General features: G+C 49.9%; 1 pseudogene; it reads left to right on the top strand.

The window, feature by feature from the left end:
• The first annotated feature begins 8,998 nt into the window (after positions 1 to 8,998).
• LOC147596795 (atos homolog protein B-like) overlaps positions 8,999 to 26,207 on the top strand; it is a 35,865-nt pseudogene continuing 18,656 nt past the window's right edge.

The following is a 26,207-nucleotide window of genomic DNA, read 5'->3' as shown; positions in this document are numbered from 1 at the left end:
AGTGAATATATGGACTGATTCAAAGTATGCTTTTGGAGTAGTACATGCCCATGGAGCCACATGGAAAGAAAGAGGAATGCTGACAGCACAAGGAACATCCATTAAACACCAAGAAGAAATTCTGCAATTGCTCCAAGTGGTGCAGAAACACAAAGAAGTTGCAATAATGCACTGCAAAGCCCACCAATTTGGGAATTTCCCAGTGAATATTGGAAATAAATTAGTCAATCAAAAGGCAAAGGAGAGAGCAGAAAAAGGCATCATGACAATAATACCAGTTAAAGAAGTGAAATTTGAACAACAAACCCCAAATTACAGTAAGGTTGATTTGGAATTAGCTAAATCAATTCAAATAAATATGAAAAATGATCATTAGTCCTAAAAATCAAGTTGTGGTCTCACCACAATCAAAGCTAAAAGCATAGAAAAATTCATTGGGAAATACAGGCAATGATCAGTGATTTAAGAAGACAGGTGATTAGTGTTAGGATAATAAAGCTAATAAAATCAGTAACAAAAAGTGTGAAACTTGTTTAAAGAATAACCCGAGAAATATTAAATAACCACCCCCAGGAACCATATATATGGGAAACTTGCCTGAAAATTATTGGCAGATTGATTTTTTTCAGAATTGCCACAACAAAATGGATATAGATATCTATTGGTATTAGTAAATATGGCCAAAAGATTTTTTCCTGTCGCACCAATAGGCAAGAGAAGTGGCTAAAAATATGTTAAAAGAAATAATATCATGGTTTGGAATCCCCAAAAGAATATAATCAAATAGAGGTCCTCATTTTGTGTCTGAAATTATTCAAATATTGAGCAAAATTCTGGGAATCAAATTGAATTTACACACTCCTTGAAGGCCACAATCTAATAGACAAGTAAAATTTGTCAGAAAATATCTTTAAAATGGCCTCATGCTCTTCCTTAAGCACTTCCGAGAATCAAGATTCAATCCAGATCTAGGACTAAAATTAGTCTATATGTTAATGTATGGAAAATCTTATCAGACTCTAACCCTTGTTCAAAATGTGACTGCTACTGGGGATAATGAAATGGAATTGTATTTGATATCCCTTGGAAGAACTCTGAATGCTTTAAAAGGATATGGAACTGCCACAGAGCCTCTTTTCTTTAGATTCCCCAGTTCATCATTTTCAACCAGGAGATTGTGTACCTGAAAATTTGGGAATCAGAATCTCTTGAGTAAGAATGGAAAGAACCATATCAGGTGCTTCTAGCAATATATACAGCCCCTAAATTTGAAGATATTGATTCTTGGATTCATTATTTGAGAGTCAAGAAGCACAGCCTCCAAAACAGAAACAATGGATTTCTAAAGAAACATGTCATTTAAAGTTAACAGTCTCTCATTTTTAATGAATTAGACAAAATCATATCAAAAATAATGAAATCTATCAAAGGAATTTTATTAGTAATGTTAATAATACTTTTTGTTTTACTGATTATGGAGATTAGTTATAAGTAAATGAGACTTATTGAAAAAAATAAGTCTCAAAGAGGGGAAATGTTACATGACATAAACGTTGAAAATTAAATATCAATATGAGGTGATTCTTGCTAACTGTAGAACTGTAGTCACATAGGTTAAATCTTCATAAAATTCGTTTGTTCCTAAAGGGAGTGGGACCCTAGAGATATTATAATATGCATTTGTGTCATAGTTCAGCCCCAACGGGGACCAGACTACGCAGTCTCTCTCTCACTCCCCCCACTCTCCAAGAGAATAGGAGGAGATTTGACAAACAAAAGAAAACCAGGAAAAAAACCAAACACGCGGGTTGAGATTGAACAAAAAGTAAATTTAACAGTAATGACAGAAGAAAACAAGACAGTGATGGAACACAAATACAGTACAATAGCTCACAACAGAACTCCACATCCAGTCTCTTCCAAGTAGCAGAGAGACTCCCTTCAGCACCCTCCTCACTTATATACTGAGCATGATGTCAGATGGGATGGAATAGCCCTTTGGCTAATTTGGGTAAATTAACCCCAGCTGTTAGCTAATTAGTTAACTATCCCAGCCATAGGGGCTACCAGCTTCAGTTCTCCAGCCAGCTCAGGTAAATATTAACTCTATCCTGGCCAGAACCAGAAGCTAGCCTAGCATATCTTTAATACAATGGTAAGTCCCAAACACCCCCAAACACCACCTGCAGAAATAGGCCCTGAGCCATCACTTTGGAGCCAGGAAAATCAAGGAGCATCGCGACCTGTTCTCAAGACCATCTATGGAGATTTCAAGGAGGAGTTTGACCAGCGAATTTGAGGAGGGGGCGTTTTGATGACCACCAAGACCACCAAAAGACCCTCGACTCAAAAGACTGGGCATGCGCGAGTGGGTGGGGAAATGATGTAATGGTTTCTCAGAAAATTTATGTTTATGCATATTATTTCTTGGAATTTAATGAATACATATAATTAATGTGTATTTAACCCGTGCTGTTGATCAAATGGGTGCGCACGCTAGGTGGAGCGATCCCCCGTGCGCCCGGCGCTGCAATAAAGAACTGCCTGCTTCTTAACTTCTCATTGCTGTTAAGGAGTTTTATTCCGGCTATCGTATTTGAGAAATTGTGGCGGTCTGGTGAGGTCCCCGATGACTGGAAGAGAGGGAACATAACCCCAGTTTTTAAAAAGGGGAATAAGGAAGACCCGGGTAACTACAGGCCGGTCAGCCTAACCTCTGTGCCTGGCAAGGTCATGGAGCAGATTCTCCTGGAAACCATGCTAAGGCACATGGAGAGCAAGGAGGTGGCTGGTGACAGCCAACATGGCTTCACCAAGGGCAGATCGTGCTTGACCAATTTGGTGGCCTTCTATGATGGGGTGACAGCATCGGTGGACAAGGGACGAGCAACTGACATCATCTACCTGGACTTGTGCAAAGCTTTTGACACTGTCCCGCACGACATCCTTCTCTCTAAACTAGAGAGACATGGGTTTGATGGACGGACCACTTGGTGGGTAAGGAGTTGGCTGGATGGCCGCACTCAGAGAGTGGTGGTCAACGGCTCAATGTCCATGTGGAGACCGGTGATGAGTGGCGTCCCTCAGGGGTCCATGCTGGGCCCAGTCCTGTTCAACATCTTTGTCGGCGACATGGACAATGGGATAGAGTGCATCCTCAGCAAGTTCACCGACGACACCAAGCTGTGTGGTGCCGTCGACACGCTGGAAGGGAGGGATGCCATCCAGAGGGACCTTGACAGGCTGGAGAGGTGGGCCCGTGCCAACCTCATGAAGATCAACCAGGCCAAGTGCAAGGTCCTGCACCTGGGTCATGGCAATCCCAGGCACAAATACAGGCTGGGCGGGGAATGGATTGAGAGCAGCCCTGAGGAGAAGGACTTGGGAGTGCTGGTGGATGAGAAGCTCAACATGATCCGGCAATGCGCCCTTGTGGCCCAGAAGGCCAACCGCATCCTGGGCTGCATCAAGAGGAGTGTGGCCAGCAGGTCGAGGGAGGTGATTCTCCCCCTCTACTCTGCCCTGGTGAGACCCCACCTGGAGTACTGTGTCCAGTTCTGGAGCCCCCAACACAAGAAGGACATGGACCAGTTGGGGACGGTCCAGAGGAGGGCCACGAAGATGATAAAAGGGCTGGAGCACCTCTCTTATGAGGCCAGGCTGAGAGAGTTGGGGCTGTTCAGCCTGCAGAAGAGGAGGCTCCGGGGAGACCTGATAGCGGTCTTCCAGTACCTCAAGGGGGCCTACAAGAAAGATGGGGAAAGGCTGTTTAGTAGGGCCTGTTGCGATAGGACAAGGAGTAATGGTTTTAAAATAGAGGGGGGTAGATTTAGATTAGATATTAGGAAAAAATTTTTTACGATGCGAGTTATAGAACACTGGAACAGGTTGCCCAGAAAGGTGGTGGAGGCCCTATCCCTGGAAGCGTTCAAGGCCAGGTTGGATGAGGCTCTGAGCAACCTGATCTAGTCAGGGATGTCCCTGCTCCTTGCAGGGGGGTTGGACTAGATGACCTTTGAAGGTCCCTTCCAACCCTAACCATTCTGTGATTTTATGATATCAGACAGCGCTTCTCTCCTGGCTGTGTGGTTCCTGCTTCACCCTCAGTGAGGCTGCGAAGGTCTCCTTAGCACTTCCCAAGAAAGGGAATAGGAGGGAGGAAGGCAGCAAAAACTAGTTTGTGGTTGGTTTTGGGTTTTTTGTGGTCTAAATGGTGCAAGGACCCCTCTTGGCCCTGCTAGTCCCCAGGAATGGTGCTCTGCCCCACGCAGCAATGCCCAGACCAAAGTCTCTTTTCCTCATCTGTGTGTCCCCTTGACAGTGTTGCTCTGGGAAGCCACATGGATCCCCACTGGGTGAGCATGGCTCCTTTGGGTACAGCTCTTGCTCTCCTCCTTGCAGCAGTGCTGTGCTGCCAGACCTGCCAGGCTCCCCTTTCCAAGGGCTCTGCCTGTCCTGCCCCTTGGCAGATGCCCCCCTGCCTGGCAGAGCTGCCCCTACACCCATCCTGCTTCCTTTATGGCCAGTACAGTACAGTTAAAAGAGCAACAGATCCTTTTGCAAGCTGCAGCCCGGCATGTGGTACAGCTGCTGCATCGCCCAGCCAGGGACCCCTCCTCACCTGCTGTCCTGCTCCATCACCACCAGACTGAGACCATGGGCTGTTAATTCTGGGTCCCCCCAGATGTGCTAATAGGAATGAAACCAGCAGGTAAGCAAAGTCCCTGACCCCCCCCCCGCCCCGGCCTGGCTGTGTCATCCCACATCAGGGTCTGGTGGCTTGGTGTCCCTGGGGAATGCAGTGTCTCTGCCCCAGCACCTGGGACACACTCCCTCCCTGCAGGTCCTTTGGCATCAGGTGTATCGTGGCTGTTGAAGTGTAGTGCCCTTCCTTAGGCCTCGCTGGGCTGGAGGAAGAGAGGAAAGCCATGCTTGGTATAGCTCTGACCCCAGGTGCTGGGAGACCCTGGAAAACCACAGGCCTCCTCCTGCCCTCTGACTGTCAAGGAGGGCTGGGAGCTTGGCAGGAGCAGGGCAGAGTGCAGGAGGAGCTCTTGCTGGGCTTCCCCCCACAGGCAAAGCCCTTTAAGTCCTATCTTAGAGCACCAGGACAGGCTGAAACACCAACAAAATCACAATCACTTGGGCTTAGGAGGAGCTGAATCCTTGGCTTGGGCACATGGAGCTCCACGTGCTGTGTCCAGGGGCTGGTACCTGTGCTGCTCAGCTGAGCTGGTGAGGACCTGGACCTGGCTCTGTCTCATCCAGGTGGCCAGAACCAGGGCTCCAGAGATGCCCGGCTTAGGAGGAGGAGAAGTTGGAGGTGACCAGGTGCTGTCTCCCCATCCCTGCTGTGGATGCAGGAGTCCCTGGTCCCCATGTTGCTCTCTGGCTCTATATGGGGACAGTGGGCTCCCACCGGATGCTGTAAAAGCCTGAGCCCTGCTGTGAGCTGGCTGGGCTCTCAGTGGGGAGGAGCTGCCCTGGGAGGCAAAGCTAAACACAGCCAAGAGAAACCCCAAAGACTAGGGGAAGGGAGAAGGGAACCTCCCCTGACCACCATGTCTTGCAAGAGCATGAGGAGCAGTGCTGTGCTCCAGCTGCTCCCTGTCCCAGGCTGCCAGGCAGCCCTCTGGGAGGATGTACAAGGCGGTCCCAAGGTGTACTTGGTGATACTTTTGGGGTGGGCTGGGGAATCCTGGCATTTCCCAGCACAATGCTTCAGGTGACAGTATCTGGGTTGGCAAAATGAGGTGCAGCCCCTTGTGCTAGGCATGTGCACTACTGACTAGTGCTAGCATCATCTGGTGACTGGCATTGAGGTCTCAGCTGGGATGGATTTATGGGGTCAGCATGTCAGCCTCTCCTGATGGACTCACTCTCCTGAAAGGCAGCTGCTGCTGGGGAGCAAAGGGCTCAGCCTGCCTGCATGAGGATTCAGGAAGGGCTGTGACTGCAGAGGAACATGGGAAGGAGAAACAAGGGAAACTATATTTGTTCCACCATGGGCATGCACAGGAAGGATATGGCTTTCTCCTGACACATCGTGCTGACTCTTGCCGCCGGTTACTGATTTTGCTTCCCAGCATTTGACTGTGCCACGCAAGTTGTGGTACAAATCTCCCCCAGGCAGGCAAAGCACAGCGTGTTATTGCCTCAGCGTCTGCCCACAGCTGTGTGGTGTTCACCTGCTTTTCTACCTGCCAGGAGGAGCTGATCTTTACAAAGAGCTTTTGTTGAGGCTTTGGACCAGAGGTTTGTTATGCTATGGCATTGATTTGCCCTGCTGTGAGTGCTCCTTGGGAGCTGACATGTCACATCTCTGTTCTGGCTGGTTGCTAGCAGTGCCCTTCCTTGGCATGCTGGTGGTGACTTTTGGGCTGGCCAGCTCTTGGGGATTAGCCATGAGTGCCTGTTAATTACAAATCTTATTGGAAATGAAAGAAGAGTCTGTTTTCTGGGGCAGGCGAGGTCAGGCAGCGAGCACAGTGAGTGACCTGCTGAAGCTGACTTCCCACCTGCAAGATGACAGGATGCAGAACTTGCAGGGTGCCAGAAAGGGGGTGCACTTGGGTGTTTGGTGCCTCTGAGCATCCCTTTGGGGATTTTGTTCATCTGCCTGGCCCTGCTGTTTCCAGATTCAAAGCAGTGCTTGTGGTAGGTATGCCCAGCAGGACAGATGGTGGCTTTCCTCTGGACAGCCACTGCAGTGAGCTCCCAGCCAAGGGCTGCATGGGGAGGGAGGTGGGGAGGGCATGGCCCCCAGGGATGGGCAGCGTTTCCTCCTTCACTTGGAGATTCCTGGGCCGGCAAAGCTCACAGGCTGCCCCTGCAACAGATGGGCTGAGGGTGGAGGTGCCTGAGGGCTCCTGCCCACTCTGAAGGTGTTGCACTATGAGCTGCTGCCCGGGCTGACTCTCCTTATCCCCTTCCAGGCATCAAAGCTGCGGTGCTGGTGGATTATGACTGCAGGGGAGCTGCATTGCATCTGCAAATCTCCTTCATACATCAAGGGCACCTCTGAGCAGGTGAGTGCTGTGCACATGAAAGGACTGCTGTCTTTGTGCTGGGGGAAGCTGGTGGGTGGTCATCATGGCTCAGGGCTGTCAGTCTCACAGTTTCTGCCTTCCCTGCTGGGCATCTCTTATTGGGAAGAAAGCAATCGCAAGCTCTTCTCCTTGTCTGCAGGGCCAGAAAGCGTCCTGTGCTGTGGATGAAAGGGGTGGGAAGTAGACATGAGACCAGCGGCTAGCTGGGGGCCCAGAGGTTGCTGGTGATCTGCAGTGTCCTGGAAAGCAAGCCATTAAATGGTCACCAAAAAGCAGCAGAGATATGTTTGTATGCACAGATTTTCATACAGGAAGGCACGCAAAAGGGAGTAAAATATGAGCAAGGTATGAGAGTTCACAGCTTAGCTTAAAGTATTTGTGGTTTAAATGGAAATCAAGGTGATAGCACTGCCTGAGATGGCCTAGATGTATGTGGCCTTTGGGTTTGGGAGGTTGGGAGAGGCTAAGCCTCAATGCTGCCTTCTCTGCCTGTGTGACCCTGCAGTCAGGCAGTACTCTCCTGCCCTTCTTTTGGTAAGCATCTGAATCACTCCAGCCTTCCATCTCCTTTCCTTCCCCTCAGAGCCACTGCGCAGACTGAAGAGCTGGAGAAGACAGTGCAGAGGTTCAGAGGCACACTGTGATGGTGGGAGCTGTTCCATGGCAGCCACACCGTTTCTGGGAGGTGTCTGGCTGGCAGGTGTCTTCAGCTAGTTGTGCCAATGACCGCCTGCTGCAGGACAGAGGGGTTGAGGTTGGAAGGGACCTTTGGAGGTCATTTTGTCCAACCCCTCTGCTCAAGCAGGGCCACCTAGAGCCATTGTCCAGGACCATGTCCAGGAGGCTTTTGAATATCTCCAAGGATGGAGACTCCACAACCTCTCTGGGCAACCTGTTCCAGTGCTTGGCCACCCTCACAGTAAAAAAAAAAAGTGTTTCCTGATGTTCAGACAGAACCTCCTGTGTTCCAGTTTGTGCCCATTGCCTCTGGTTCTGTCACTGGACACCACTGGAAAGAGCTTGGCTCCATCTTCTTTGCACTTCCCCCTTCAGGTATTTATATACATCAGTAAGTTCCCCCTCTGAGCCTTCAGATCTCCAGGCTGAACAATCCCAGCTCTCCCAGCCTTTCCTCATAGGAGAGATGCTTCAATTCCTTAATTATCTTAGTGGCCCTTTGCTGCACGCTCTCAGATGTGGCCTCACCAGTGCTGAGCAGAGGAGAAGGATCACCTCCCTCAACCTACTAGCAATACTTTGTCTAATGCAGCCCAGGATACTGTTGGCCTTCTTTGTGGCAAGGGTACATTGCTGACTCATGTTCATTCAGCACCTGCGTCCGGAGCAGGTCTTCTTGGCAAACACTGGAAGATCTTGTTGCTGTTGCCCAAAGGGGTGATTTACAGGCCTGAGCCCCTGACTGGTCTGACCTGCCTGACTCCTGCGCTCCAGAACAGCACAAGCACATCAAGTCCCTGGCAGAGGGCAGGCCCCCTTCTCTGCACTTGTCCCCAGTAGCCTCCAGCCCAGCTGGAGACTCCCCTCCATGCCCAGGCCAGGAAGGAAGTGCTGATCCTGCAGGTGGGTGATGCCACAGGGTTCCCTGGAGAGCCACACCAGCCTGGTTCCTCTTCCCATCCCCGGAGAGGAAGATCCGAGCAGGGCTGTACTGGGAGCTACCCAAGTCCTGGCAGATCCTTTGCGGCCAAAAGGCTGTACGAGGACAGGGATCCCAGGCTGATCTCCGTCCTCCTACTCTCTCTTTCCAGATGCTGCACTGCAGTGCACTCCATAGTGGAGGGCTCACCCAGACATCCTGAGCGAGGTGGGGTCCATCTCCCACCCCCTGTCCTTGCACTGTGACCTGTGGCACTTTACAGTCCCTTTTCTGCTGCTGCATGGGCTGTTCTGACTCCAGCTCCACTTGAAGTCCAGGCAAGTAAGGCTCCATGTGGCATATCCACGTGGAGACATCCCTACCCCTAGAGCATGGCATAGACCCCAGCCTGTCCCAGCCCAGTGGAGGGGCACCCTTGGAGCCTTCCTCGCAGTGCTGCACCCACCGTGGCATCCTCATGGGCTACAACGAGACAGAGATCAAGCGCCAGAAGGTTTACCAGGTCTCCATCTTCTCCCATCTCTCCAGCTCCTCCGAGAGCACGGAACAGTGGGCAGGCAGCCAGCCAGCCGTCAAGAGGCGTTACCCCAAGCAGCGAACTCCAGAGAGGGGGCGAGATCCCAAACAAACTCACTGGGGTGGCAGGGGAGTGGATGGCAAGTGCAACGGGGACCCTGGGCAGGCTACCCTGGACGATGATGATACTTTTGAGGATGGTCTGCTGGTGGAAGAACTATCCTTGTGCAGCTCTGCCCAGCACTTCTCCCACAGCGGGCTGCGGGTGTTGGAGCACCAGTGTGAGGGCATCGCTAGCCACAGCCCCAAGGCCAGCAGAGAGGACAAGTCACAGGATGTCTCCTCCTCCTCCTGGCACATTGCTTGCAGTACTTTGCACATGAGAGGTGGTTGTGAGAGAAGGAGTTAAAGAAATTTTAATAGATATGGCATTGATTAATTATTGCTGTGCATCCTAAGGAATCAAGTTGATAAATAGTGCTTAATGTTTTGCTAACTACTTGCTTAACGATTTGCTAACCATTGTGCAAACTATTTGAAGCAGAAAGTCTTGCAATTCTTCAGGAAAGACAGTTCCTGGTAAGGACTAGGGGGGTCGCTTCAAGAACCAGCTAAAACCAACCCTGCAGCTTGAATGAAAGCCAAGGGATAACTGAGTTTGCGCAAGAACAGAAGGTTACTAGCGGTGACAAAGAGGAGTCACCTGCCTTCATCCCCACGACCCCCGACGACCACCACCAGGAGGCACTGCGCAAGCCCAGACAGGAGGAGTTTATGAAAATGACCCCTTGGGACTAATTTTAATACGAAGCGGGGATAGGTCATGCATATGTATAGGCGTATTGTGAAACTTTATGTATATGTAACACTTGGTTGTATAAATTTAAAGTGAGTTGCCACATAAGGCGCGCACGGTTTTGGTGGGACTACCCCCCCTCGTGCTGCCCAGCGCTGAATAAACATACCTACTTTACAATCTTACAGATTGTGGAGTCCGTTTTCCGCACGTCAGTTTGGCGAGCCAGCCAGGAGGCACTCTGCTTGGTTGCGGGATCGACTGCGGAGCGAACGCCCCTAGGTGCGCCCCGAGCACTTTCCTCAGAGGAGCCTCCGCTGCCAGCCGCTCACCGCAGGAGCAGACAACAACCTCCTGAAGCCGTAGACCAAATGGTATGTTTTACTGAAGGGCCTGTCATGCGTGGCCGGGGCAGCTGGTAAATCGCGCAGACGTCTGGCATGCAGCATAGTCCCTGTTGGGTGGGTACCCAGGTTAGTTTGGGGCGCCAAAGGGGGACTTGCTGACCGATAGAGCAGCCGCTAGCGATCTTGGGAGTAGATCGAGTGAGTCCGAGGTAACCGCTGCATCCCATTGTCGGGAGCCAGGACGGACCTGCTGATGATCGGCATATGAGAAGCAGGAGAAGGGTAAGCGGGCCTCTTGCAATTTTGAAGGCTATTGTGATGGTTTAGCCCAAATCACCACACAGTTTCTCGCTCACTCTCCCCCTCCCCAGGGGGATGGGGGAGAGAATTGGGAAGGAAGGAGAACTCGTGGGTTGAGATGAAGACAATTTACTAAAATAAAAGGGAAAACTACAATAATAACAGAATATAAGGATATTAAAAATATACAAAGTGAACAATATGTGTTTTCTCACCACCCGATGTCCCAATGACTGATACAGCCCGTCCCGAGCAGCGATCACGGAAACAAACCCGAGCAGCAAGCAAAGGAGCAAAAGGGAGCCAGCAAGGTAGGGGGAACGATGCCAGCAAAAACAAGCAGGAAGGATGGATGCCAGGAAGGCAGATACCCACCCTGGCCTGCCCCCACTTATATACTGAGCATGACGTTTATGGCATGGAATACTCTCTTTGGCCAGTTTGGATCAATTATGCTGTCTGTCTTTCTCCCAGCTTCCTGCATCTGCAAATTAGCGAGACTTGGTGTCCTTGGTCTCATTCACAACAACTGGTATCATCAGGGTGTTTATGAACATTCTTCACACACAAAATCCAAAACATACCAGCTACTGAGAGGAAAAATTAACTCCATCCCTGCCAAAACCAGGACAGTATCCACCCCTTATTCCATACCATCTACGTCATGCGTATACATATACACACACATAGATGTAACTCCTTCAATCTATGGGCTATCCCTCCAAAGTCTGTTGAGTTCATTTAGTCCATGACTTTGGGTTCCATCTGTCATAACAGTCTTTCAGGACAAGAGAGATGGTATGTAGTATGGGACTGTTGCATGCTGCATCTGGAACTCGCAGTTGGTACATCTGGCGTGGCTGGTGTATCATGTCCATGGTCTGCAAATTGAAGATGTTGATCTTGAGGAAATTGTTGGGCGCCAGTTCCTGTTCCATCATCGTTGCATCTCTCTTGGTTTTATTGAAACTCATTCTTCACTGATCAGGGTGTTCTTGCTGCAATACCTTTGATATGACATATAAGAACTATGGAAATGATTATATACAGTTCAAATTATTGGTTGTTCTCACCTAAAATCAGATCTCCTTGAGGTACACATCGGACTTCCCCATCCTCCCGCATCACCCACCAAGTATATCCAGGTCCCTGAGCAAAAGCAATCCCACGGGTGGGTTTGCCTTTGCCCAGGGGAGGAATAACCCAGACCGTCTTTCCTAACATATTCCTTAGATGCACTACAGGGACTTTATCACCCTCTACAATATGTAACAGTTCTGACTGGGCAGGGCCAGCTCGATTGGTGGATCCCCGAGTGTTAACTAACCAGGTAGCTTTTGCTAAATGTTTATCCCAATTTTTGAAGGTCCCACCACCCATTGCTTTCAGTGTAGTTTTCAGCAGTCCATTGTACCGTTCAATCTTTCCAGAGGCTGGTGCGTGATAGGGGATGTGATATACCCACTCAATGCCGTGCTCTTTGGCCTAGGTATCTATGAGATTGTTTCGGAAATGAGTCCCGTTGTCTGACTCAATTCTTTCTGGAGTACCATGTCGCCAGAGAACTTGCTTCTCAAGGCCCAAGATGGTGTTTCGGGCAGTGGCATGGGGTACAGGATAGGTCTCTAGCCACCCAGTGGTGGCTTCCACCATTGTAAGCACATGGCGCTTACCTTGACGGGTTTGTGGGAGTGTGATGTAATCAATTTGCCAGGCCTCTCCATATTTATACTTCAGCCATCGTTCCCCATACCAAAGAGGCTTTAACCGCTTGGCCTGCTTGATTGCAGCACATGTTTCACATTCATGGATAACCTGTGCAATGGTATCCATGGTCAAGTCCACCCCTCGATCACGAGCCCATTTGTATGTTGCATCTCTTCCTTGATGGCCCAAGGTGTCATGAGCCCACCGAGCTAAAAATAGTTCACTTCTGTGTTGCCAGTCTAGGTCCACTTGGGAAACTTTAATCTTAGCAGCCTGATCCACCCTTTGGTTATTTTGGTGTTCTTCTGTGGCTCAACTCTTGGGTACGTGGGCATCTATGTGATGTACTTTTACAACGAGATTCTCTAACCGGGCAGCAATATCTTGCCACAGTGCGGCAGCCCAGATGGGCTTGCCTCTGCGCTGCCAGTTGCTCTGCTTCCATTGCTTTAACCACCCCCACAGGGCATTTGCCACCATCCATGAGTCAGTGTAGAGATAGAGTTTTGGCCATTTTTCCCGTTCAGCGATGTCCAAAGCCAACTGGATGGCCTTCACCTCTGCAAACTGACTCGATTCACCTTGGCCGTCAGTAGCTTCTGCAACTCGTCGTGTAGGACTCCACACAGCAGCTTTCCACTTCCGATGTTTTCCTATAATACGACAGGACCCATCAGTGAACAGGGCGTATCTCTTCTCATTTTCTGGGAGGTTGTTATATGGTGGGGCTTCTTCAGCACGTGTCACCTCTTCCTCCGGTGGCATTCCAAAATCTTTGCCTTCTGGCCAATCTGTGATCACTTCTAAGATTCCTGGGCGATTGGGGTTTCCTATTCGGGCTCGCTGTGTGATCAGTGTGACCCATTTACTCCATGTGGCATCAGTTGCATGATGTGTAGAGGGGACCTTCCCTTTGAACATCCAGCCCAGCACTGGCAGTCGGGGTGCCAGGAGGAGCTGTGCTTCAGTACCAATCACTTCTGAAGCAGCTCGAACTCCTTCGTATGCTGCCAGTATCTCTTTTTCAGTTGGAGTATAGCAGGCCTCAGATCCTCTATATCCCCGGCTCCAAAAGCCTAGGGGTCGACCTCGAGTCTCCCCTGGTGTTCTCTGCCAAAGACTCCAGGTAGGGCCATTCTCCCCGGCTGCGGTGTAGAGGATGTTTTTAACATCTTGCCCTGTCCGGACTGGCCCAAGGGCTACTGCATGAACAATCTCCTGTTTAATTTGTTCAAAGGCTTGTCGTTGTTCAGGGCCCCATTTAAAATCATTCCTCTTTCGAGTCACTTCATAGAGAGGGCTTACAATCATACTGTAATTTGGAATATGCATTCTCCAGAAACCCACAACGCCCAAGAAAGCCTGTGTTTCCTTTTTGTTAGCTGGTGGAGCCATAGCTGTTATTTTGTTGACCACATCCATTGGAATGTGACGACATCCATCTTGCCATTTTACTCCTAAAAACTGGATCTCTTGTGCAGGCCCCTTGACTTTGCTTTGTTTTATGGCAAAACCGGCTTTCAGAAGGATTTGGATTATTTTCTCTCCTTTTTGAAAAACTTCTGCTGCTGTGTTGCCCCATACGATGATGTCATCAATGTATTGCAGGTGCTGTGGAGCTCCACCCTTTTCTAGTACAGTCTGGATCAGTCCATGGCAAATGGTGGGGCTGTGTTTCCACCCCTGGGGCAATCGATTCCAGGTGCAATGGACACCCCTCCAAGTGAAAGCAAACTGTGGCCTGCATTCTGGTGCCAAAGGGATGGAGAAGAACGCATTGGCAATATCGATGGTGGCATACCACTTGGCTGCTTTTGACTCCAGTTCATACTGAAGTTCTAGCATGTCCGGCACGGCAGCACTCAGTGGTGGTGTTACCTCATTCAGGCCACGATAGTCCACTGTTAGTCTCCATTCTCCATTAGATTTTCTCACTGGCCATATGGGACTGTTAAAGGGTGAACGGGACTTGCTGATCACTCCCTGGCTCTCCAGTCGACGAATCAGCTTGAGGATGGGGATTATGGAGTCTCGGTTGGTGCGATATTGCCGCCGGTGCACTGTGGTGGTAGCAATTGGTACCTGTTGTTCCTCAACCTTCAGTAATCCCACAACAGAAGGGTCCTTTGAGAGCTTGGGCAAGGTGGCCAGCTGTTTATTCTCCTCCGTCTCCACAGTGGCTATACCAAAAGCCCACTGGTACCCTCTTGGGTCTTTGAAATACCCACTCCTGAGGTAATCTATACCAAGAATGCATGGAGCATCTGGGCCAGTCACTATGGGGTGCTTGTGCCACTCATTCCCTGTCAAACTTACTTCAGCCTCCAATACAGTCAGCTCTTGGGATCCTCCTGTCACTCCAGAAATACAAATGGGTTCTGCCCCTTTATAGCTTGATGGCATTAGGGTACACTGTGCACCAGTGTCTACTAGAGCCTTATACTCTCGTGGGTCTGATGTGCCAGGCCATTTAATCCATACAGTCCAATAAACTCTGTTGTCCCTCTCCTCCGCCTGGCTGGAGGCAGGGCCCCTCTAATCCTGTTCATAATATTCATCGCTCACTTCCTGTGAATATGAATCAGAATTCCCTTCCATAGGATCATAGGTAAGATCAGCCCTTCTATTCCGTCTGGGGAACTGTCCACTGGAGACCGGAGCAGCAGTTTTCCGGGGAGAACCTCTATTTGCAAATGTTTTTCCCCGCAGCTCACGTACCCGTGCCTCTAGGTCTGAGGTAGGTTTCCCATCCCACTTTCTCATGTCCTCTCCTTGGTCACGCAAGGTAAACCACAGGATACCTCGCCGTGTGTACCGTCTCTCTTGAGCAGGGAAACGTTTACTCCTAATAGCTGAAATACTGCTCTGTATGGGCGGGGAGTAGGACCTATCCTCTTTTAACTGCTGGACCTCCCGAGACAGTTTCTCCACAGCTGAGACGAGGGAAGAAGAGAGAGTGTCTTCATATTGCTGGAGCTGAGTAGCCAATTCATCTATTGTTGGTCCCTCTCCCTCTTTCCAGAGCATAATTGCCAATGAATTGGCATACGATGATGGTACACCGTAGAAACTTCCGCCACATGAGCCGTGTGCACCGGACTTCATCTGGATCTTGGGGTGACTCCTCACTGTCTAGGTCACTATAAATGGCTTCCAGAACAGCTAATTCCCTTAGGTACTGGATACCTCTCTCTATAGTGGTCCACTTGCCTGGATGATAAATAATATCTTCCTTGAAGGGATATCTTTCCTTCATACTTGACAGGAGCCGCCTCCAGAGGCTGAGAGCTTGTGCACCTCTTCCAATTACTTTGTCATTGCCTGCTTCCCTAGAAAGGGATCCCAGCTGTTTAGCTTCCTTACCTTCTAATTCCAGGCTACTGGCCCCATTATCCCAGCATCGAAGCAACCAGGTGAGAAAGTGCTCGCCTGGACGGCGGCCAAAATCTTTTCGTATGTCTCGCAACTCATTCAGGGATAAGGATCGGGTGGTTTCAGTCTCATTTATGAGTTCCTCTCTCATGAGTTCCTCTCTCATGAGTTCCTCTTCTTCTTCCTCTGTTCGTGATGGTCCTGGTTTTCCCTCATCCCTTACTAAACGAGCTGACTTTCGCTTCCAAGATTTCTTCTTCTGTACAGGGGCGACTGATACTGACACAGGTTGGTTCTCTGATTCGGCTGCAGTGCCAGTAGCTAGAGTTGGAGTAGCCGCAGTGCCTGTCATTGGGGCTGGAGTAGCCACAGGGCCGGTAGCCGGGGCTGGAGCAGCTGCAGTGCCGGTAGCTGGGGCTGGAGTAGCCACAGTGCCGGTAGCTGGGGCTGGAGCAGCTGCAGTGCCGGTAGCCGGGGCTGGAGTAGCTGCAGGGCCGGTAGCCGGGGCTGGAGTAGCCAGGGTATCGGTCAGTTGATTTTTTCTCCCTTCTTCCTGAGGGTGCTGCACGTTAAGTAGTGTTTGGTAGATACTAGCCAGTGCCCAGCACAAAGCAGTAAGCTTTGCCTCTTTAGAATAGCTATGGCATTTTTCTTTCAAATATTCGATCACTTCATCTGGATTCTGTAGTTGTTCGGGAGTGAAGTTCCAGACCATTGGAGGTGAGAAGTTCTCTAGGTACCTGCCTGTCTTCTCCCACATACCATGCCACCCCTGCCCCTCCAACCTCAAGGTAGATCTCCGGGTGAATTTTGTAAATAATTGTTTAATCCTAAACAACATCTGAAACCCATTTAGGACACAGAGCAATAGGAGTATGCTGGCTTGCACATCCCAAGGATATTCAAAATTCTCGAGAGCTGATGTGACTCGCTCAAAAGAAAAAGGGAAGGTAAAGGAGTATGGGAAGGTACCCTCCTCTGACTTCCCCATAGATTGGTTCTCCGGGGAGAAAAAGAAAAATGTGTGATTATTAATAATTCTTACCAAATGGCATCCAAAGTACGGAGTTGCCAGCAATGCCGAAAACAAGTACCAGATTAATTTAATGACCAGTGATGATACCATATCATAAGCCAGTAGTGCCCAGTAAATCAAAATGAGAATTCTCATCCATTTCTGAGAAGTGATAAACAGCACCAAAGGAAATATGTGATGCAACTTAGGAGAGACATAACACAACCATGTGAACACGTAGTACAACATTGTGACCAGGGATTCAAATAAAATAATGAGCACTTGTAACAACTTTAACACACTCTAGTCAGATCTGTCCTTACCTCAACCCTTCGAGCCCCACGTTGGGCGCCAAAATGACTGTGATGGTTTAGCCCAAATCACCACACAGTTTCTCGCTCACCCTCCCCCTCCCCAGGGGGATGGGGGAGAGAATTGGGAAGGAAGGAGAACTCGTGGGTTGAGATGAAGACAATTTACTAAAATAAAAGGGAAAACTACAATAATAACAGAATATAAGGATATTAAAAATGTACAAAGTGAACAATATGTGTTTTCTCACCACCCGATGTCCCAATGACCGATACAGCCCGTCCCGAGCAGCGATCACGGAAACAAAACCGAGCAGCAAGCAAAGGAGCAAAAGGGAGCCAGCAAGGTAGAGGGAACGATGCCAGCAAAAACAAGCAGGAAGGATGGATGCCAGGAAGGCAGATACCCACCCTGGCCTGCCCCCACTTATATACTGAGCATGATGTTTATGGCATGGAATACTCTCTTTGGCCAGTTTGGGTCAATTATTCTGTCTGTCTTTCTCCCAGCTTCCTGCATCTGCAAATTAGCGAGACTTGGAAAGCAGGACGGTGTCCTTGGTCTCATTCACAACAACTGGTATCATCAGGGTGTTTATGAACATTCTTTACACACAAAATCCAAAACATACCAGCTACTGAGAGGAAAAATTAACTCCATCCCTGCCAAAACCAGGACAGCTATATTTTGCAGCTGCTAAAAGGGATGTCAATTGGAGTGTTAATTAAGCGTCCGGACAAATTCATGTGTGTGCGAAGAACGTTCTGCTGTGGGAGTGCCTGTGTTGTGAGAGCGTGAGTGAGTCGTGAGAATTCAAGCGAGACTGCAACTGTGTATGTGTGGTGTGAGAGGCTGGTCTAGCTGCCCCTAGCCACCCAGCTTGTCTGAGGTTGGTTAGAACGCAAGGGGGCCATCCTCTCATCCAAATTTAGTAAATGTCCTTGTATGTCGGGACGGAGAGAAACATTCCTGAGTTGGTTTGGACTTGAACCGTAGGAACACATGTACATTACTGGATTTTCCCAAATTCCTTGGAGTAGGGGATATCTGGGGAATATCCCCTGTTTTGTCCGGAAATTTGGGACGTGTGGGAGGAAAATTAGGAGAAAACTATAGGGGTTTGCAGGAAGTGATTTGCGTGGAGAGCTTACAAGATGGGTAATACACAAGGAGATATATTGAAGAAAAGTCCTCTGGGGTGTGTACTTGCCCACTGGAAAGATATTGTTGGGACTGGAGGTACGGAAAGTAAAAAGACCCTTATCAAATATTGCAATCAGTGGTGGCCGTTGTATAAGCTAGAAGGTGAGGCTAAGTGGCCACTCAATGGGTCAATAGATTATAATACTCTGTTACAACTAATGCTGTTTCTAAGGAGAGAAGGAAAATAGGATGAGGTTTTGTATGCAGATATGTTTTTCACCCTCCGAAACCATCCAGAGTGGCAAAGGGACTGTGGAATGGTGCCCCCACAGGACCCTATGGTACTCGCACTCGAGCGAGAAAACAACAAGGAACTTAGAGGTAAACTGAGGCGGTGTTGTTCGGCATGTAGTATTGGACAAAGATGTACTAAGGCAAATAAGATTCACCAGGCACCAGAACAAGATTTAACTGATTTGTTTAAGCCTCCTCCTCGACCACAGGAACAGGATGCGGACTTGGACAGAGCTTCAACCCTCCCGGACAGTCCCATATCTTCCCGTACCAGGAAGAAATCCGCTCCAACAGTTTTGCAAGCACCTCTCCGGGAGGTGGTGGGGCCGGATGGCGGGACGATGTTAATTAAAGTACCCTTTTCTACTGCTGACCTAGGGGAATGGAAAAAGGTTGCAAAAGATTATAGGAGTGACCCGGTAAGTGTAACTAAGCATTTCCAATTTATTGTAAAACAGCATAATCCTGATTGGAAGGATATACAGCTATTATTGGAATATATGACCGAGACAGAGAAACAGCTGATTTTAAAGACAGCAGGGAATCTGGCCGAAGACCATTATAAGATTACAGGAGGGGACGTTAAGGAATATTTCCCTCTCCAAGATCCAAAGTGGGATGGATGTTAATAGATCTGTACATATGGAAAGATTGCAGGAGTATCAGGAGTGGATTTCAAAGGGAATGGAGAGGGCAATCCCCAAAACTATAAATTGGTCAGTGTTCTGGTTTTGTTAGTGAGGGGGGGCCTAAGGTGGTAGCTTCTGTAGGAAACTGCTAGAAGTTGCTCCCCTTTGTTCAATGGACTCTGCCAGGCCCAGGGCGGACCTGCTGCTGGCCAAGGCCGAGCCAATTGGTAGCAGAATGTCCCGTGATAACGCCTCTGCGATAACGTATTTAAGTAGGGGAAAACAAGAAAAAAGAGGAGGAGAAGATGTGAAGCAGCTGAGCGGGGGGCAGAGAGGGGGAGGCGCGAGCCTCATGGGCCTTGCAGGCCTCACCCTCTGGCCTCCCGCCGGGCAGCCGACTGGGCCCAACTCGGCCCGGCCTGGCTGCAAGAAGTGGAGAGGAGATGAGAAGTGAATAAGATGTAAAAAGGATCCTGAGAGGCGTCTGCCAGCCTGTTGTGAGGAACGGCTGCAGACGCCAAGGTCAGTGAAGAAGGAGGGGGAGGAGTAATATGGCTCCTGGCCAAGATTCCTCTGCAACTCGTGGTGAAGACCATGGTGGAGCGGGTTGTCCCCCTGCAGCCCATGGAGGTCCACGGAGGGGCAGAGATCCACCTGCAGCCCGTGGAGGACCCCACGCCGGAGCAGGTGGAGGCCTGAAGGAGGCTGTGGCCCGTGGAGGGCCCGCTGGGACAGCTGTTCTAGAGGGACTGCACCCCGTGGAAGAGATGACCCACGCCGGAGCAATTTCACGAAGGACTGTGGCCCGTGGGAGGGACCCCACGCTGGAGCAGAGGAGGAATGCGAGGAGTTCTTCCCCCGACGATGATACAGCGGCGTAAAACAACGCGTGATGAACTGACCGCGACCCCCATTCCCTTTTCCCCCCACGTGCCGCTCGGGAGGGGAAGGTAGTAGAGATAATGTTAAGCTCGGGAAGAGGGAGGGGTGGGGGGAGGTTATCTTGTTCCCTGTCTCATTCTCCTGCTAATTTTAGAAATAAATGAATAGTTTTCCCCAAGTCGAGTCTGTTTTGCCCGTGACGGTAACTTTAAGGATTTCTCCCCGTCCTTATCTCAAACCTTGAGCTGTTTTTTCTTATATCATCTCCTCCTATTCTCTTGGAGGGTGGGGGGAGCGAGAGACAGACTGCGTAGTCTGGTCCTGATCAGGGCTGAACTACGACAGTCAGCTTTATATGCAGTCAAACAAAGTCCTTCCGAGTCCCCATCCGAATTCCTGGATCGACTGAGGGATGTGATGCGCCGCAGCACACCGCTGGATCCTGGGTCAGTGGTAGGAGTACAGCAATTAGTCTCCCTATTTTTGGCTCAATCTACAGGGGATATAAGGCACAAACTTCAGAAATTACGCCCTACAGAAAGCAGGAATTTAGAAGTACTGTTAGATTAAGCATGGAGAGTATTCAGTAGCAGAGAGGAAGGAATGCCCAAGGAACAAGAAAGAAGGTCAAAGGGCTCAAACAGGAAGAAAGATAGCCCGTGTGAAGAAAGATTGACGGGAACCTAGAAAGATTGATGGCAACTAGTGTTGCTGGGGGAGGGGGAGCACAGTTCAGCCCACTGCTGTCAGCATGGCGCCAGTGCCAGCACCGAGGGACCAGAAGCTGAGGAAGGATCATAGGTAAGTGCAAATAAACCTAAACTGCGGTCCAATAGCACCCCTGTAGCTCCAGCCAGCAAGTCAGCTTTGTCAGGGGCCCAGCTGAAGTGTCTCTATACCAATGCACGCAGCATGGGGAATAAACAGGAAGAGCTGGAGATGCTTGCACACGAGCAGGGCTACGACCTCGTTGGCATCACGGAGACGTGGTGGGATGACACATACGACTGGAGCGTCAACATGGAAGGGTATAGGCTTTTTAGAAAAGACAGGAAGGGGAGACGAGGAGGGGATGTTGCTCTCTACATCAGCAACCGGCTGGAGTGTGTGGAGCTCCGCCTGGGGATGGAGGAGGAGCTGACAGAGAGCTTATGGGTCAAGATTAGAGGATGGGGACGGACAGGGGACGTTACGGTGGGGGTCTGTTACAGGCCGCCTGGCCAGGAGGACAGAGCAGACGAAGTGCTCTATAGGCAGATAGGAGCAGCCTCACGGTCACAGGCCCTGGTCCTCATGGGGGACTTCAACCACCCTGACATCTGTTGGAGAGACAACACGGCAGGGCACAGGCAGTCCAGGAGGTTCCTGTAATGCGTGGATGACAACTTCCTCCTGCAGGCGATAGAGGAGCCGACAAGGAGGGGTGCCATGCTTGACCTTGGGCTCACCAAAAGGGAGGGGCTGGTGGGGGATGTGAAACTAAAGGACAGCCTTGGCTGCAGTGACCACGACACGGTGGAGTTCAAGATCCACGGGGCAGCAAGGAAACTACGTGGCAAGCTCTCTGCCCTAGACTTCAGGAAGGCGGACTTTGGCCTCTTCAGGGACCTGATGGGCCAAGTGCCATGGGAGGCGGCCCTGGAGGGAAGAGGGGCCCAGGAAAGTTGGTCTATATTCAAGGAGCACCTCCTCCAAGCTCAGCAGAGGTGCATCCCAATGAAGAACAAGTCGGGCAAAAAGGCCAGGAGGCCGGCGTGGATGAGCAAGGTGCTCCTGGACCAACTGAAAGTAAAGAAGGAAGCCTGTAGAGGGTGGAAGCGGGGACAGGTAGCCTGGGAGGACTACAAAGAGGCTGTGCGAGTGGCCAGGGATAAGGTAAGGAAGGCCAAAGCCCTGGCAGAACTGAATCTGGCCAGGGATATAAAATGCAACAAGAAGGGAAAATGTAGGCCCCCTCTGGAAGGGAACTGGTGTCCTGGTTACCCAGGACATGGAGAAGGCTGAGGTTCTCAATGACTTTTTTGCCTCAGTCTTCACCGACAAGAGTTCCTGTCCCACCACCCAAGCTGTAGAAGGTGCAAGCAGGGGCTGCGAGAATGAAGAACCGCCCATTGTACTCGAAGAGCAGGTTCGGGATCATCTAAGGAACCTAAAGGTGCACAAGTCCATGGGACCTGATGAGATCCATCCATGGGTCCTGAGGGAACTGGCGGATGAAGTTGCCAAGCCACTGGCTATCGTATTTGAAAAGTCGTGGCGGTCTGGTGAGGTCCCCGATGACTGGAAGAGAGGGAACATAACCCCAATTTTTAAAAAGGGGAATAAGGAAGACCCAGGTAACTACAGGCCGGTCAGCCTCACCTCTGTGCCTGGCAAGGTCATGGAGCAGATTCTCCTGGAAACCATGCTAAGGCACATGGAGAGCAAGGAGGTGGTTGGTGACAGCCAGCATGGCTTCACCAAGGGCAGATCGTGCTTGATCAATTTGGTGGCCTTCTATGATGGGGTGACGGCATCGGTGGACAAGGGACGAGCAACAGACATCATCTACCTGGACTTGTGCAAAGCCTTTGACACTGTCCCGCACGACATCCTTCTCTCTAGAGAGACATGGGTTTGATGGACGGACCACTTGGTGGGTAAGGAGTTGGCTGGATGGCCGCACTCAGAGAGTGGTGGTCAACGGCTCGATGTCCATGTGCAGACCGGTCACGAGTGGCGTCCCTCAGGGGTCCGTGCTGGGCCCGGCCCTGTTCAACATCTTTGTCGGCAACATGGACAGTGGGATAGAGTGCACCCTCAGCAAGTTCACCAATGACACCAAGCTGTGTGGTGCCGTCGACACGCTGGAAGGGAGGGATGCCATCCAGAGGGACCTTGACAGGCTGGAGAGGTGGGCCTGTGCCAACCTCATGAAGTTCAACCAGGCCAAGTGCAAGGTCCTGCACCTGGGTCATGGCAATCCCAGGCACAAATACAGGCTGGGCGGGGAATGGATGGAGAGCAGCCCTGAGGAGAAGGACTTGGGAGTGCTGGTGGATGAGAAGCTCAACATGATCCGGCAATGCGCCCTTGTGGCCCAGAAGGCCAACCGCATCCTGGGCTGCATCAAGAGGAGTGTGGCCAGCAGGTTGAGGGAGGTGATTCTGCCCCTCTACTCTGCCCTGGTGAGACCCCACCTGGAGTACTGTGTCCAGTTCTGGAGCCCCCAACACAAGAAGGACATGGACCAGTTGGAGAAGGTCCAGAGGAGGGCCACGAAGATGATAAGAGGGCTGGAGCACCTCTCCTATGAGGCCAGGCTGAGAGAGGTGGGGCTGTTCAGCCTGCAGAAGAGGAGGCTCCGGGGAGACCTGATAGCAGCCTTCCAGTACCTCAAGGGGGCCTACAAGAAAGATGGGGAAAGGCTGTTTAGTAGGGCCTGTTGCAATAGGACGAGGGGTAATGGTTTTAAAATAGAGGGGGGTAGATTTAGATTAGAAATTAGGAAAAAATTTTTTACGATGCGAGTTATAGAACACTGGAACAGGTTGCCCAGAAAGGTGGTAGAGGCCCCGTCTCTGGAAACGTTCAAGGCCAGGCTGGATGAGGCTCTGAGCAACCTGATCTAGTCAGGGATGTCCCTGCTCCTTGCAGGGGGGTTGGACTAGATGACCTTTGAAGGTCCCTTCCAACCCTAACGATTCTATTATTCTATGATAACCTGGGGAATCTACCCTAGCGGATCCACTGGTTATAATTAAGCTAGGGGAAAAGCAACAAGAAGTAGAATTCTTAGTAGATACAGGGGCAACATACTCGGTTCTGAATCAAGCTTTGATGCCCCTGGGAACCGATTATGTCATGGTAAAAGGAGCGACTGGCCAAAGTGAAAAGGCATATTTTTGCAAGCCTCTAAAATACAAATTGGGAAAACAATGGGGCATCCACAAATTTTTATATATGCCCAACTCCCCAAAAGCACTTTTGGGAAGAGATCTGTTGGAACAATTGGGAGCAAAAATCACATTTGAAAAAGGAGAAATTACTCTGGAGGTAAAGGATCAGCAACATGTTCAGATATTGAGTCTAACCTTAACCAGTCTCCCCTCAGAAGGGAAAATTAATGAGGAAATCCTAAACCAAGTGTACCCGGGGGTATGGGCTACCGACGTACCTGGAAGAGCGAAAAGTGCTCCACCTGTTGAAGTTAGAATTAAGGAAGGCCAACAATCGGTAAGAATTAAACAATATCCCCTAAAGAAGGAAGATAGGGAAGGAATCCAGCCGGTGATAGAAAAATTTCAGCAGTTAGGACTATTAAAGGAGTGTGAGTCAGAATTCAATACCCCTATATTACCTGTTCGGAAACCCGATGGGTCATATCGGGTGGTCCAAGACTTACGGGCGGTGAATAAGATAACTGAAGATCTCTACCCAGTAGTGGCCAATCCATATACCCTACTGACTGTGTTGACACCTGAACTAATTTGGTTTACTGTTTTAGATTTGAAGGATGCTTTCTTTTGCCTCCCTCTCCATAAAGCCAGTCAAAAATTGTTTGCATTCGAATGGGAAAATCCTAAAAGTGGTCGGAAGACCCAGCTCACTTGGACGGTGTTGCCACAAGGATTTAAGAATAGTCCTACCATTTTCGGCAATCAGCTTGCGAAAGACCTAGAATCCTGGGAAACCCCGTCTGAGAAAGGAAAATTGTTGCAGTATGTGGATGATATCCTGATTGCCACCAAAACAGAGGAAGACTGTATGGCATGGACGGTGAGTCTGTTGAATTTCTTGGGACTCCAGGGATACCGTGTCTCCAAGAAGGCGGCCCAGGTAATGCAGCGTAAAGTGAATTATTTGGGTTATGAAATTAGTGCGGGACAAAGAACTTTGGGACAGGCCCACAAAGAGGCGATATGCCAAACTCAGAGACCTCAGACAGTAAAGGAGTTATGGACTTTTCTGGGAATGACCGGGTGGTGTCGATTGTGGATCTATAATTATGGACTGCTTGTTAAACCACTGTATGCTCTGACAGCCACTGAGCAGAAGCACCTTGAATGGAACAAGGAGACTGAACGAGCCTTTGAGCTACTGAAGAAGGCGTTGATGTTGGCCCCGGCCTTAGGACTCCCAGATGTGAGTAAGCCGTTTCTTCTTTTCTCCCATGAGAAGCAGGGCATTGCCCTGGGAATATTAGCACAAGATCTGGGTCCATATCGACGGGCAGTTGCCTATCTCTCTAAGCAGTTAGACGCAACTGCAAAGGGTTGGCCTGGATGCCTACGGGCGGTTGCAGCTGTGATACTGAACATACAGGAAGCCCGAAAGTTTACTGTGGGCCAGAAAATGACTGTGTTGGTGTCTCATACAGTATCAGCAGTACTGGAAGCAAAGGGTGGGCACTGGCTCTCTCCACAAAGATTTCTGAGATATCAAGCTGTATTAGTAGAACAGGATGATGTGGAAATCGTGGTCACTAACATTGTCAATCCAGCTTCTTTTCTTAGCGGGAACACAGGAGAACCGGTGCATCATGACTGTTTGGAAACCATCGAAGCAACATATGCAAGCCGTCCAGACCTGAAGGATAGCCCCATGGAAAACGGGGAAAACTGGTTCACAGACGGGAGCAGTTATGTCTTAAATGGCAATCGACATGCGGGATATGCCATCACTACCAGTCAAGAGGTAATAGAGTCAGGGCCTTTGCCCATGAACACCTCCGCACAGAAGGCAGAAATAATTGCCCTAACCCGAGCCCTGGAATTGGCCCGGGGCAAAGTTGTGAACATTTATACAGACTCAAAATATGCCTTCGGAGTCGTGCGCGCACATGGAGCAATTTGGAAAGAAAGAGGACTATTGAACTCCCAGGGAAAAAATATCAAACATGCAGAAGAAATTCTGAAGCTACTAGAAGCTGTCCAGCTCCCTGAGAAAGTGGCAGTTATGCATATTAAGGCACACCAGAAAGTAAGCTCAGATTTGGAAAAAGGGAATGAGCTGGCGGACAGAGAGGCAAAACAAGTGGCCAAAACAAAGGTAAAAATAGAAGGGGCTCTAATTCCTGATAGGCAAATCTCCCTAGAAGGTAAACCAGAATATACCAAGAAAGATCAGAAACTTATTACAGACTTAGAAGGGTCATATAATGAGGAGGGGTGGGCTTATACCCCACAGGGAAAACTAATCATTCCCTCTTGTTTACTGTGGCACTTGATACGGGAGGAACATAGGAA

This window comes from Chlamydotis macqueenii, chromosome W (assembly GCF_036417535.1).
Source record: "Chlamydotis macqueenii isolate bChlMac1 chromosome W, bChlMac1.mat, whole genome shotgun sequence".
Taxonomy (NCBI): Eukaryota; Metazoa; Chordata; class Aves; order Otidiformes; family Otididae; genus Chlamydotis; species Chlamydotis macqueenii.
This window is presented reverse-complemented; position numbering and strand designations above follow the sequence as displayed.